Raw genomic sequence first — 14443 nt, 5'->3', positions numbered from 1 at the left:
CACACATTAGGAAGGACTTCAAGGCCTTGGAGAGGGTGCAACGCAGATTTACTAGAATGGTATCACGTTTAAGGGGCTTCGGTTATGCAGGGCGACTCGAGAAGCTGGACTTCTTCTCCTTCGAGCAGAAGAGGTTAAGGGGAGATTTAATAGAGGTGTTCACAATTATGAGGGATTCTCATCGAGTAAATAAGGAGAAACTCTTTCTACTGGCAGTAGGTTCGGAAATCAGAGAAAACATAAGTAACGCAATTAGCAAAACAGCCAGAGGTGGGAGGATGAGAATGTTTTTTACTGCAGCGAGTTGTTATGATCTGGAATGCACTGCCTGAAAGAGTAGTGGAGGAAGATTCAATAGTGACTTTCAAAAGGGAATTGGATAAATAATTGAAGGAGAGAAAATTGAAGGGCTACGGGGAAGGAGCAGGGGAATGGGACTAACTGGATAGCACTTTCAATGTACCGCCACCGGCTCGATAGGCCGAATGGCCTCCTGAGCATACGGACATACGAATTAATAGCAGGAGTAGGCCTTTCGGCCCCTCGAGCCTGCTCTGCCATTTGATAAGACAATGACTGATATGATTGTGACATCAACCCTACTTTCCCGTCTACCGACTATAACCTTTGACTCCCTTGTTAATCAGGAATCGATCTAACTCAGCCTTAAAAATATTCAATGATCCTGCCTCCACCGCTCTCAGGGGAGGGGAGTTCCACATACTCACGATCCTCTGAGAGAAAAAAATTCTCTTTTTCTCCGTCTAAAGTGGGAGACCCCCTTTTTAAATTGTGGCCCCTAGTTCGAGTCTCTCCCACAAGGGGAAACATCCATTCAGCATCTACCCCCTCAAGTCCACTCCCCAAGATAAGCATATATCTCCTAGACTTATTGCGCTGTAAAGTTCTATGATACTATCATTCGATAAGATAATGTAATGTGATAGTTTTTTATTCTTTCATGGGATGTGGGCGTCGCTGGCGAGGCCAGCATTTACTGCCCATCCCAAATTGCCCTTGACAAGGTAGTGGTGAGCCGCTGCAGTCCGCCTGGTGAACGTTCTCCCACAGTGCTGTTAGTAAGGGAGATCCAAGATTTTGACCTAGCGACAATGAAGGAACGGCGATATATTTCCAATAGTCATCCGGGCAACTGGGGAGTACTCCGTTACACTCTTGACTTGTGATAAACCGTGATGTGATATGTCGTGAAAAGTCGTGATGTGAAATGACCAACTATGTGCAACCTATTGGTTTAGTGGATTTGTTTCGAAAATCTCCAAGTCTCACCAATTCCGGATGTTGCGCAAAAGAACATTAATCTATTGGCTGCACTTAGGAATGTGAAATCAATGATCAAAATGCACTGAAGAATGTGTACTTCTCATGGCCAGTCAGGCTCACAACTGACTTGACATATCAGAGGGATGCGAGAATGGCTCCAGAGTGACCTTCATTCATGAACAAAATTTAGCTTTGGAAATGTGTGAACCTGCCTTTATATTTAGAACAGTATTTGGGTCAGAGGAGCTCCATCACAACAAATGTATTCTCTAAGTCAGGCAATGCACACTTGATCTGTACAGTACTGCAAATGAATTCTGTTGAATTAATCTCCTACGTGAGCGTGTTTATTTATGGTGTCCTTATTCGCTGATTACACAAACAAAAGCTAGCGTAGTCACTATCGCTATAAGACAAACATAGCAACCCATGCAAATCGCAATATGTAAGCGAAACAGTTCTTCTATACCGTGTGTATCAATAAAATACATTGCTCAACGTGCTCAGGCCGGATCGGATTCTGTTTAAGGTGTGATCACATCGCAATTGAATATACGATTTTGCAACACAAACGAACAGCGTTCATGCCCCATAAAATAGACCATTACAGTTATCAAGCACAGGAACTTCATCTCACTCCTGTCACTTTGCTTTCAGAAGGACATTGTTGCTTTTGATTGCAACATTCGTGTTGCGACGATATTGGGGTTGCATGCACTGGCAGCCGCACTGACCCCACCGGTCTGCAGGTCTTTCAGTCAATTTGGGATATAATCGAGACCTTTTCTGGTCGACATCCACTACCATATAAACTACACTGGTCGCCTTCAGTGAGCAATGGGGAGCAGGTTTAATACAATTCTTCTTTTGGCACGTGAATTTGTAATTAAAGCAGTGGTGATGTAAGAATGTGCCTAGACTGCTTCCAGTTTTCTTAAATAATCAAGCAGGCGAGTTTTCTTATCACAGAACTTTAAGACAGAAATACCTGGTCATTTGGCCAATTGTGTCCGTGCGTTAAATGGTGGCATGGTCCCAGCTGGTCATAAGAGAAGAGTTTACCTGTGGTCGACCTTGGTTTATGTCATGTGTACAACAGCAACACCATCCCCGCCCCCCACCCCCGCCACAAACACACACCTTGGAGTCAAACTTAGCCTTGAATTTTACCAAGTCTCAACTAAGCCTTGTTAACTAAGATGTGTTGGTGCGAGGGATAGTGTGAACTCCGTGTCAGGCAACTGTAAACTGTATAATAATACATTTTTCAGTAATTTTATTTGGAAATGTTGATGCTTTATCATTATGGACGTATTATCATGAAGTCTACTTGGAACCGAATCCTCTTCAGCCTTCAAATCTATGAATAAGCCAATAATTAAGTCTGTTTGGCTGTTTTCTGTAATCGACCTTCACCTTGGTCTTTTTATTTAAATCCACATACATTGAAATGCAAAGAGCCAATTGAACAATCACACATAAAACGTTTGCAAATGGGCTAAAATATTATTATTTCTACAAGACGATGTTTGGTTTATGAACAGTTAAATAATAATACCAGCAAACCCATATTTGCTCTATTTATCTAAAAACTTAACTATTTGATTCACCGGATATATCACCATTTTCTTCAACTCCTCTCTGAATTTAGTCTGAGTCACTGCATAAATAAAAGTGTTTGTGCAGCAGCTTAAAAGCAGGACCATAAATCCAGTTTCTTGAAGTATATAAACTGGATCGTTATAACCTGTGTAAGAATATTTATTAGTCATTCGATAATACAAGTAATGGACTGTGTACGTCAGCCATAAAAGTATAAAATTACCGGATATACTGAAGAGTAAAATTATGGATTTTCTCCTGTTCTCCATCTCAGCATCAGGTTTTCCTTCAGAGCTGGTGTTGCCCCGCAACGCCCTGCGGACTTTACTGGCCACTACTACATATCTCACGGTCACAGCATTAAGTAGCAAAATAACAAAAAATGGGAGAAAAGGGGTCGCGATGCAGCCGAAATAAGAAAATGCTAACCATAGGCGTGAAGAATAAAAGCTTGATCTTATCCGGCAATGCCACGGCAATTTGTTAATTATTTACAGAGGTTCATATACAAAGTACCAGGGGATGTTTTTTAAACAGCTCAGAGCAAGCACCGTGCCTACAACCGCAACTGCTGTTTCCTTGTTGCAATATTTGTTTTTCAGCTTCGGGCAACAAATGGCTGTAAAGCGATCAAAGGTGAAAGCGACTGTTAACCAGACAGAAAAGTCTCTGGTTGCATAAACCAGGGCGGTTTTGGTCCTACATATCGGAGGAAGCAACAGAACATTTCCGGGAAAGTAAATGTCAATGATCCGATTGAGTATAACGCCAATGACGACAACCAATAGATCCGCCGCTGCCATGCCCACCAGGTAGTGAGTGATGCATTTGGAAAGGCCGCACTTTCCTCGGGACAGGATCACAATCGCCAATGTATTAACTGTAGGGAAAGGGAAAAAAAGCAAGATAATTAATTCATTGCAGACTTTAAGAGAAACTAACAGCTTGCAACCCGCACGTGTTCACTTCAGAAATTCCTCATTGCATTCCGCATGGAAAGAAATAGCCAGCATTTCCAGGCAAACGTAGGTTGAAAATTAGGAACAGTGTCTGCCCCGGCTCAGTTGTTAGCGCTCGCGCCTCTGAGTTAGTAGGTTGTGGGTACAATTCCCACTCCAGGGACGTGATCACATAATCTCGGTTGACACTTCAGCGCAATACTGACGGAGGTGTGGTCTTTCAGATTAGGCGTTAAACCGAGGCCCCGTCTGCCCTCTCGGGCGGACATAATAGAGCCCATGGCCACTATTTCGCAGAAGAGCAAGAGTGTTCTCCTCGGCCAGTTGCCCTGGCCAATATTTATCCCTCAACCAACATCAGTAGCAACGATTTTCTGGTCATTATCACATTGCTGTTTGCGGAATCTTCTTTTGCAGTAATCGGCTGCATCGTTTCATATGTAACAACAGCGACTACACTTCAAAAATACTTCATTGGCTGTAAAGCATTTTAGGACACCCTGAGGTCGTGAAAGGCGGCAAATTCTTTCTTTCTAATATATATATATATTAAAAAAAAACAAATACAAAATAAAGATGGGGTGGATTAATGTAACATGATACTTGGAATTCATAACAAGAAGCAAGACCGATCCGGATGTAAAATCTGGTACTACAAATGAAATAGAAAGCAGTTTTAAAATCAATGTTAAAATTAATGTTATGCCGAATTGAAAGCCATAAACTGAATTTGAATAAACAACTTTTACATAAATAATAAAATAAACAACAATAAATCTGATTGAATCAAATATAATTCAATAGTAAGCGAGTTTGAGATGAACAATACCACTAATGAATAATGCAGCTGGAAACCCCAATATAAGATGGAAACTTAAAGTAGCAGGGGGGATGTTTTTTTAAACAGCTCAGACCGTTCCTACAGCCGCAGCTGCCGTTTCCTTATTGCAACATTTATTTTTCAAGTTCGGGAAACAAATGGCTATCAAAGACGTTAAGAGAAAGTATCAGTTTGCAACCAGTAGGTGTTCACTTCGAAACTTTATTACCGCATTCCGCTTGGAAACAAATAGCCAGATTTTCCCAGTAAATGTAGTTTGCAAATTAAAACCGTGTCAGCCGAGACTCAGTAAGCAACACTCACTTTTGAGTTAGACGGTTGTGGGTTCAAGACCCACTCCAGAGACTTGAGCTCATAATTTCGATTGACACTTCCGTGCAGTACTAAGGAAATGCTGCACGCCTCAGTGCCCGGGCCAATATTTTTCCCTCAACCAACAGCACTCAACCGGATTATGTGGTTGGCGCCTCTTTGTGGGAGCTTGCTGTGCACTAATTGGCTATCGCTTTTCCCTATATTACAACAGTGACGACAACTCAAAATCCTCCATTGGCTGTAAAACGCTTCAGGACACCCTCAGCTCGTGAAAAACGTTCGATTTGTTTCTTCCCTTTCTCTTTAAAATATAAATGGGGTGGGTTAATTTAACATGATAGTTGTAAGTCATAAGAAGAAGGATTGATCCGGAAATCAAATGTGGTACTAAAATTGGAACATAAAACAATTAAAAATCAATTTTAAAGTGAGTTATGATATGCCGGATAGAAGCATTAAAATTAATTTGAATAAACGACTGTCAAACAAATAGTTAAAAAAAATCTGAAATACGTTAATTGAATGAAATAAAATTCAATAGAAAGGGAGTTTGAGATTAACAATATAACCAATGAATAAAAAAGGTGGAAAAACCCAATAAAATAAAAAACCTAATGAACGACAGATATTGGAATCTGCCGCCAACGCAGACGAACCGAAATTTGGAGGATGGCGGGCAGACTGAAGTGAGTGAATTCGGATTGTGCCTGCAGATCAGACAGGAATATTTTGGGATGAGGAAAGCGCCGCTGACTGAGCCCGCGTGGTTTCCAAATCTGAGGGCATTTGGCACATCACAGATTAGGCCAAGCGGCAAACCTGTTGCTTGTCCTGATTTTCCAACTAGGCGAGGAGGGTCGGGAGGTGATGCATAACTGATATATAATGTCAGCTGCACTTTACATTTAACGAGCAGAATTTACATGTTGAAATGTGCCCTTCAAGCAGATTATATCGTAAATAAGCTTAACGCTCCCGAACTTTATTGATGGGTCAGTGGACAACTTGCCAGATGTTATATTGAGTTACACAATAACGGAATATTCCGGATTCAGCCTCGAGTTATCCGGCCGTCCATCTCAGATGTTGTGACACAGATACCACAGACAGACTCAGAGATGCCAGTGGAAGAAGGGACATCAATCAACGTTGTTACTTCTGAGCAGTACGAGCAGAAAGCGCTTAAGTGTGATTGACAGGCGAGGACATGATGTTGCGAATCAATAAAATGACCTCTATGGTCAAGACACTGTTAAATCTCCTTTTCAATGGATGCCTAACAGAACAGGTATTTGAAGGCTGGCAGAGCCTGTGAGACCTGATAACAGAGCAGCAGGGGGAACTTGAAAAATAATTTCTTATTATCTTTGACCAAAACTTTCAATTTTATTCTCCGCGCCATCGACAATATCATGCAGATTGCAAAAATAACAACTAGTGCTTGCAATTACACACGTCGCCCAATACGTATCAAAGTATCACCCAGTAAAACACTGTTTGGACTGTACTGATTGTTACTTGTGCGGCAACCAATATTCCTCTCTGCACTAGCAAACAGATTAAGGAGCAGCTCGCCTGCTTTGTCTGTGGTGTTGGCTAAACAACGAGACTGCAGGACAGACTTGGTTCTTATTCGCCGTGACTAAATAATTAACTCGCTTTTGGAATGAAATACTGTTATATTAATAAGAGGTTTTAATCATTTCACTTCGCATTGCAATATTGTTAAAATTAGGCGGGAACCTTTGTAAGAAACAGTAAAGAGAGATAGATAGAAGGAACAGAACGAGAGGCAGTGAAAGATATGATGTGGAGATGCCGGTGATGGACTGGGGTTGACAACTGTAAGGAATCTTACAACACCAGGTTATAGTCCAACTCTTTTATTTGAAAATCACAAGCTTTCGGAGGCTTTCTCCTACGTCAGGTGAGCAAGTGTGGTGTGCACGTACTCACCTGACGAAGGACAAAGCCTCCGAAAGCTTGTGATTTTCAAATAAAACAGTTGGACTATAATCTGGTGTTGTAAGATTCCTTACATCAGTGAAAGATAGGCATACGAGAAATCGTAAGAGAGGGCAAGAGAGGGGGAGAAAGATAGCTAGGGTAGCTGTCATCAATTTAATATATTTGTTATATTATTTCAAAATAATTATTAATTATAATGGTTGATATAGAAAGATGAAACTTGAATACATTTTTCTTCAGATATACAGTAAATAAATCGGATTCTTGCTTTAATCATTCTGATTATTTTAATAGTTTACATCAATAACTGGGGAGGGGGGGGGGGCAATTGAAAGCTCCACAACCATTTACCTGGTTGGAGTTGAATCGTTTGCTTACATGGTGGAACAGTTCAAAGATCAATATTCCTCATCCACTGCATTTGGACTCTGTATATCCATCTGCACTCAATGGAAGTTCAAAGCGAAACGTATAAATCTAACAACATACATTTAAAAGCCGTTACCACGGCTCATTCTAGCTATGAGGTATCACGCCATTTGAAGAAAAATGTGTAAGAAATGCGGTCGATGTTCGAGCGGAAATAACAATAATTTCAATAAAATATTATATTAAATACATAATATAAAATTAGGATTGCTGAGCCTTTGAGCGGTTACCCCAGAATATGTGACTATATGCACACCCACCCAGACGGATTGAGCAGCAAGAACAATTAAACAGTTTAGCAAAAGTTTGCACAGCTGAGAAGATTGCGACTTACCTGGGACACCAACAGCGGCAAGGATTGGATAGTAAATAGCGTACACCTGACCAGTTACTGGCTCGTGCATTTTCTGTCAGAAGCGATTACGTTTCAACTGCTCAAAACATGGTTTGCGGTCGAGTCAATATATGGATCAGGGAAACCTCCCGTGAGACAATTAGGTAATAAAATAACTGACGTTAGTTCCATTCGTTTGCAGACACAAACAGAGCGGGTTGCTTGTATTTTCATGATTGTAATACAATTATCTTTAAATTTTTACACGTTTTTAAAAGAAACGCCCAAAATATCAATTGTGATTTTGGTAACGTTCCTTCCGAAATCAAAATTGAAAGGTGATGCACGCAATGTCCAAGATTGACTCTCAAGACAAGAATAGATCTCTGGTGTTTGCTGAGTTGACTGATCTGGTCGGGGATTGGAGGTGAGGCTGATAAAATTGCTTCACAGCGCGCAAGCTGGAAAGGCAGACAATCGGCACAAGTTCTGCCTCCAAATCATTATCCTTCATCACGGCTGGGAAGTGTGCATGTGTGAATGTGGTCAGTGGGCGAATGTACTGAACGGTAGCGTATTGCTTTAAAGCCACCTTACTCAAGGCCAAGCATAAGCTTTCCCATAAACAATCTCGGAAAAAGTGCTCTATTTCTTCCAGGAGCCTAACATGCTCATGCAAATTTCGTATGTCGGTTAATTTAGAGGAAAAAAACTGGCTATCTCCTTCATCAATTGTTTTCAATTCTGGGCAACACACATTAGGAAAGATGTCAAAGCCTTAGCTTGGGTGCAGAAGAGATTTACTAGAATGTTACCATGGATAGCACTTCAGTTCGGTGGGAGACTGGAGAAGCTTGAGTTATTCTCCTGAGAGCAGAGAAGGTTAAAGGGCGATTTGATAGTGGTCTTCAAAATCACGAACGATTTTTATAGTTTAAATAAGGAGACATTGTTTCCAATGGCAGAAGCGTCGGTAACCAAAGGGCACAGGTTTAAGATGTTTGGCAAAAGGACCAGAGGCGACAGGAGGATTTTTTTTATTGTGCAGCAAGTTGATATGGAATACACTGCCGGAAACGGTAGAGGAAGCAGGTTCAATAATAACTTTCAAAAGGGAATTGGGTACATTCTTCAAGGGAAACTGTTGCAGGGCTATGATGAAAGACCAGGGGGTTTAGATTACTTGGATATCTCCGCCAAAAAGCCGGCACAGGCACGATGGGCCGAATGTCCTCCATCAGTACTGTATCATTCTAATATTCTATGATTCCATGATCCTATCAAATGATAATACCGAAAAGAGTAATTTCCAGGGCATTATTTCCATGTTTTAAATGTGATGACCATCTTCTGCCATTTCAACAACTGAATTATAAGAATTTCGTTACGTTTTCGCACTACCCCCTTTGCACGTGACTTGACTCCTTTAAGTGTATGCTTCAGTTCCTCTCTTGGAATCAGGAGTTTGAGTGTGGAAGGATTTAGTATCAATTTGGCATTTAATCGAGGCGCTCAGTTCATTAGACGTTCACAGCATTCGCCCAGGTAACACTTAGCGGCCTTGACTGTGAGTGTCGAGAAGTTATCAACTATAGAAGATATCACAGCGGATCACCTTCCACAAAAGACCCATTTCTAGCTGGATGCACAACGTAGCAATAAGAGGGAAGAATTTTCCTGAACCGTTCCCTTTCCTGGACAGCAGGCCCCAATAATGTCAGATTAGTATAGAGACATAGTGACATCCAAACAAAGCTTTATTTCAGAACAGTGCGGTCTGTGTTCGGTGTACACGGCATATGCAAATAGTTGTTTCGGATTATGAGGCAACACTATTTAGAAACAATCTCAATCTACCTGAGTACAGTGACTAGACTAGAGCTTCGTTTGAAAATTATAGAATGTTGCTGCTTTACAACACAACAAGGAGCCATTCGGCCCGCTTCTTTGTTTGCTCGCTCGCTGAAAGGGTCCCTCACCCTTTCCCCACGTAGTTTTCTCTTTTTGGAACACGTGTCCACTTCAATTAAAAGTTATTATGAATTCTGATTACGCCCTGGCCTCTGCTAAGTTATACTTTTCCTGTCACCATCACTAGCCCCCACCCCCACCCCCACCCCCACCCCCACCCCCACCCCACCCCACCCCACCCCCACACACACCAAACAATACCTTCCCCGTGTTTCTTCGGTGATGATTTTAATGTTTTGCCCTGCACTTAACCCGCTCCGCCGACAGTTGAAGAGTGCTTCCCCCCATTTAACTTATAGAAATCTCTCACATTTGTGGCCACTTCTACCAGATCTCATCTTAAACTCCCCTATTTTAATGGAATGACCTCCAGTTTCTCCTGTCGGCTTTGACAAGTAAAGCTACTCATCCCCGGTATTATCTGAGTGAATTTCATCTGCACCATCTCCATATGCTTTACATCTTTTCTAAGGTAGTGTTTGGAAAACTTGCCACAAGGGAATAAATTTCCAACTTGCCAGCCGGTGTAAAATTGATGTTGCAGATCGGCCGATCATTCTAGAAACTGTTCGATTTTCATTTCTAATGATTTCAATGGCACGCTCGAGGCGGCTGATCCGGAAATCGCGTTTGCACTCATTTTACGTTTCCACCTCTATTTTAATTAGTTTCGCTTCAGGTGCCCACCCTCGCCGCATATGTTCTGTTCTCAATAGTACTTTACATTTACCAGTAACCTACGGTGATTGTCTTCGTATTTAACATGCAAAATTTAATTATTACCTAGTTTTATTTTGAAACTAACCTCACCAGTCCATCGGAAAACAGACGTGATCGGATGCAACGCTGGTTTTACTTTCCCTTCCATCACCCCCAATTTTACTCTCCATTGAAATGAATGGAGTGGTATATTGGGCTGGGTGTAAAACCAGCCTTCCACTCGATACCGTGAGATTCCCGCCAGGCGAGTTAGGTTAAACATACCTCTTTTCAGTCACCAGAATGCGACCGTGTAGGCGGATGGATTCATTTCCGTCCACAGATGCAGGAATGAAACATTGAATTCCAGACAAAATTCTACCGAATTGATGCTTTCTACTGGGAGTCTATTTAGTAATTTTCCTCTTTCTTGTAGTTGAAATAATGGCGACTGTGGTCCTGTCCTGATGAAAGTGCTGTCTTCCCAAATTCCTCACTCACTACCTGGTGGCCATGGCTGTAGGGGATCTGCTGGTCGTTCTCACCTTGTGATTCTGAACCGGGTTATTGGTTATCAAAGCGTATTAATTGTAAGCTCTATCAATGGTCATTGATTACATTCTGTAGTTAATGTAACGTCCAAATATTACCCATAAAGTGACATTGTATTATACATGATGCGGAGATGCCGGTGATGGACTGGGGTTGACAAATGTAAAGAATCTTACAACACCAGGTTATAGTCGAACAATTTTATTTGAAAATCACAAGCTTTCGGAGATTACCTCCTTCGTCAGGTGAGTGAGGGTGGGACTCCTTGAACGTTTCGCATTTATAGTCAGAAAACAATAACTGGTGATTACAGATAATCTTTCCAACTGCCCGTTGTCAAGGCAATCAAAGTGTTCAGACAGAGAGGTGTTACCTACAGGACCACCGAATACACAAACGACCAGAACACAAGACAGAGAGAGAGAGGGAGCAACATCCGAAAGGAAGAGACAGACAGAGAATGACCCGTTGTATTAAAAACAGATAACCTTTATTCGCTGGTGGGGTTACGTGCAGCGTGACATGAACCCAAGATCCCGGTTGAGGCCGTCCTCATGGGTGCAGAACTTGGCTATCAATTTCTGCTCGATGATTTTGCGTTGTCGTGTGTCTCGAATGCCGCCTTGGAGAACGCTTACCCGAAGATCGGTGGCTGAATGTCCTTGACTGCTGAAGTGTTCCCCGACTGGGAGGGAACCCTCCTGTCTGGCGATTGTTGTGCGGTGTCCGTTCATCCATTGTCGCAGTGTCTGCATGGTCTCGCCAATGTACCATGACGAAGGAGGTAATCTCTGAAAGCTTCTGATTTTCAAATAAATTGTTGGAGTATAACCTGGTGTTGTAAGATTCTTTACAATTGTATTTTGTAGTAACCTTAAAGGAAGCTTCTTGCACATCAATACATTCACCCCAGGTCCCTGCCTTTCCTACACACCTTTTCCAATTCTTCCTCTCCTTTCCTGAAGACTGAACTTCTTGTTGAAATGTGTTTCCATAGTAGATCACCCAACTGGCCATTCTTAATTCGTCACCTCAGGGAGTGCCTGTCCAAAGGTTATTCGATGGGCCTGTGTTGGGAAGTGATTACAGCAGCTGAGATGCATTCAGATTTCGACCCCTATACACTTTCCAGCAGTAAAAGATGGGCAGGGATCAGAATGTCAGATTTATATCTGACAGTTGAACTGCTAGTCGAAGAGAACTGGGAAAGGGTCAAATAGAGGGTGAGATTATTCATTGTTTTTTGAAACTCTTTGGGAACTGGATTTACATGTAGATTTACGACTTGATGTAATTTTATTCGTTTTCTCGGCCACAAGAGTTTATGCTTACCATTTGATATCAGAATGTTAGGAATGTGTGAGGGGTATGGTTCATTACTATAGCGCCATACGGTGGCAGTAGGTTGGTATTACATGAGCTATCTTCACTAACCGAGACGATATCTTTCCATGATATTTCCGACATAAATAATTTCGATACATACCGCGCTTTTAACGTAGTAAAACTTCCCAAGGCTCTTCACAGGAACATTACCAAACAAAATTTGATATGAAGTCACATAAAGAGATATTTGGACAGGTGACCAAAAGTTTGAAGAAACTGGTAGGTTTCAAGGTGCGTTTTAAAGAAGGAGAGAGTGCTGGAAAGGAAAGGTTTAGGGAGGGAATTCGACAGCTTAGGGCCTAGACAGCTGAAGGCACGGCCACCAATGGAGTTGCAAAGGAAATTGGTATACACAAGAAGCCAGAATTGGAGGAGCGCAGAGATCCCAGAGAGTTATATGGCCGGAGCAGGTTACAGAGGTAGGGAGTGGTGAGGTCATTTGAACACAAGGAACGATAATATAAATTTGACTTGTTGCTGGACCGGGAGCCAATAGAGGTCATCGAGCACAGGAATGATGGGTAAAAAGAACAGTGCGAATTAGGAAACTGACAACAGTGCTTTCGATTAGCTGAAGCTGACTGAGGGTGGAAGATTGGAGGCCGGCCAGAAAAGACCATCACAACGCAAAGTAATAAACACTATATGATCACGGCACCACACATCGGATGCGGCAGTGCTTTCGAACAACAACATGCTGTGCTTGGTAGCGCGTAGAAAAGCAAGAGATTTGGCGAAGAGGCCAAAATAAACAGGACCAGAATTTTTCGCAGCCGTGAGATTTGGACTGACACGATTGAAGAGTCTGAAGTCCAAATGACCGCTCAGCCACGCTACCGCACGGTTGCACTTGCATTGCCACTTCTGATGAAACGTAATCGACCTGAAACGTTAACTCTGTTTAGCGAACTGCCATGCAAATAAAACACAGTTGTTCAGTGAGCACATCCCTTGTAACACAAAAGTCTAACAGTAAATTCGTTATAAATCGGACTGCTCTCATTTCCAAGTTACGGCAAACATTTATAAATCATTAGTTAGCCCTCAGCTGGAGTATGGTGATGGGCCCAAGACCTTGAAGAACGTCAAGCTCTTGTCAAGGATGCAGAGGAGATTTACTAGAATGGAAACAGGGATGAGGGACTTCGATTACATGGAGAGACGAGAGAATCTGGGATTGTTCTCCTGAGAGCAGAGAATGCAAAGGAGAGATTTAATGGAGTTGATCACAATAATGAGGGGTTTTGTTGGAGCAGATAGAGAAAAACTGCTTTGTTAGCGGGTTTCTCCGTCACAGTCGCAACTATAGTTTGTTAATCCATCAACAATAACTCCTGATAGATTCCAGCCGGAGTGGTCATAAAATAACAAGTTTAGCAGATTGACTTACAACAGAGTTGCATTACAGCATTAACATTACATTGAACAGTATTATAGTTATAATGCAACTGTCTACAGATTACATTAAATGAAAAAGCAATCATTACAACCTGATGGACTTCCAACCGTACCCTCTTGTGAATTCTCACTTTCTGGGTGGGAGCATGCCCTATCTTTACGTCAGCACCGAATGGTCATAAGTCCTCCCACCGTGCTGACGCCACGTTACCAACTCAAGATAAGCTGTTTTACCGAATGCAGCTAATGATCACGACGTCCATCTCTATTTACAAGCTGTTATGTTCCTCTGAGGAATGCGTACTTCTCATCTGAGTACAACCCTCCTCATTCGATTCGGCCTTGCACGATCCCAACAATGTCGGTTTCATAGCAACCACATCTCTTGTTTAGGTTTAAACCACCTTCTGTCGTTAATGTAATCTATTCTATAGTCTCCCTGATGTTCTGCCGTGTGAATTGTCCTTGTTCTTAGTGAGATGCTGAACTTTTACCCTCCTATTGTGCATGTTTGTTTTAAACCATTACCTTACATGCTTACACTGTAAGTAGGGTAGGCAACCAGAGAACACAGATTTAAGAGAATTGGCAAACAATAGAAGAGGGATATGGAGAGAATTGTTTTTAATATAGCGTGTTGTTAAGATCTGGAATGCAATACCTGAAAGGATGGTGAAAACAGTTTCACTAATAACTTTAAAAGAG

The 14443-nt window shown here is 41.9% G+C and overlaps 1 pseudogene; it reads right to left on the bottom strand.

Annotated features, from left to right (window-relative positions):
* Positions 1 to 2861: 2861 nt before the first annotated feature.
* Positions 2862 to 7802, bottom strand: LOC137306111 (probable G-protein coupled receptor 139; annotated as a pseudogene).
* Positions 7803 to 14443: the final 6641 nt, after the last annotated feature.

Source organism: Heptranchias perlo, chromosome 42 (genome assembly GCF_035084215.1).
Source record: "Heptranchias perlo isolate sHepPer1 chromosome 42, sHepPer1.hap1, whole genome shotgun sequence".
NCBI classification, from domain to species: domain Eukaryota; kingdom Metazoa; phylum Chordata; class Chondrichthyes; order Hexanchiformes; family Hexanchidae; genus Heptranchias; species Heptranchias perlo.
Note: the sequence above shows the minus strand (reverse complement) of the source record. Positions and strands in the feature narration are given on the sequence as shown.